Raw genomic sequence first — 1,335 nt, forward strand, 5'->3', positions numbered from 1 at the left:
CTTAACGGAAGACGTCAGCGTTGAACACTGTTTATTAGTTAGTGACATCACTTGTTACTGTTACTAGCCGTGTGAAACACAACTCCAGTAACAGTACCAACCTCTAGTTACCAAATCTAAAATGCACTAGAAATCACTATTACTGGACTTGTACTGTTCCCTGGCGGAACACACCCTTAATCTCCAGAATGGTATAAGCTTCCGAAAAAAAAAATCCCTAGGATTTAAATTTCTCATTTATATAATTACTATCAAGATAAAAAGGAATTTAATTACACGCCCACTCCCTAATTTAGTCGGAACCATCTTTTTCTAAATCAGCGATGCATTGAAATTCGTTTTTTGAAATATGTACAATATAGCTAAAAACGATTGACTGAATCAATATGATTCATAATGTCCAGTTCACATCCAATCTCTTTCTATGATGAAAAAGATGTACACATTAGTACTATTAGTGTAATACACATTTAGGAAGTGACATAAAAGGATTATTAATAATTATATTTTTTGATGAAAGCGTATTACACAGTATAGGTACGAATTAATATCATCTCAAATCTTTTAATGTGTACATTACGTTTTTAGATATTTAAGCGGTGAGCACAATTGTGAAATTGCTTCTATTCATTCTCGTCGTTTGACAGCTCACAACAAACTAATATGTTTTTCACTGTATCCGAAGTGGAAAAATTATCGGGCGGGAACTCATTAATAACATTTAAAAAATTGTGTTGATTGAAGATAACGGGGCATGATATATTCGCATAAATCAAATGCTTGTGCATAATGATTGCCCCATAAATTCTTGACAATGGCGTATCTTGGTATTGATTTTATTGTGCCAATTATTGTCCATAGTTAGTGTGGAAATATTTGTAATGAGGATATCATGTTGTCAATGACATTTGTATTGGCCTTTAGCTCAGAAAGGGGCTCAGAACATCCGTGGAATTCTAAGAACAATGAAGACGCAAAAAATAATATATATTAAACCTGAACTGTGTATGATTTTAATACATAATGGCGCATGTTTTAAAAATTTATTAACCGGCAAGTCCTTCTTAGAATTTGTATTGCATTTCCTCGTCATTTGAATTTGGTGTCACATGAATACTGCATAATTTGGATTTAGCCGAATCTTGATCACGAATTTTGTTTTATCGACTATTCCCCTTACTCAGTCAGCGGCCGATAATATAGAGAAACGGAGAGCTTCATACCAAAGAGGATTAAGGCCCGGATGGAGGGAATTTTTTCTCGACAGGCGATTTTACGCCCTCCTAATTCGCGGTCAAGACCCGAACCTTGATCTCAAGCGATGCCTTGTCGGTA

This window comes from Fopius arisanus, unplaced genomic scaffold (assembly GCF_000806365.1).
Source record: "Fopius arisanus strain USDA-PBARC FA_bdor unplaced genomic scaffold, ASM80636v1 scaffold00079, whole genome shotgun sequence".
Lineage (NCBI taxonomy): Eukaryota > Metazoa > Arthropoda > Insecta > Hymenoptera > Braconidae > Fopius > Fopius arisanus.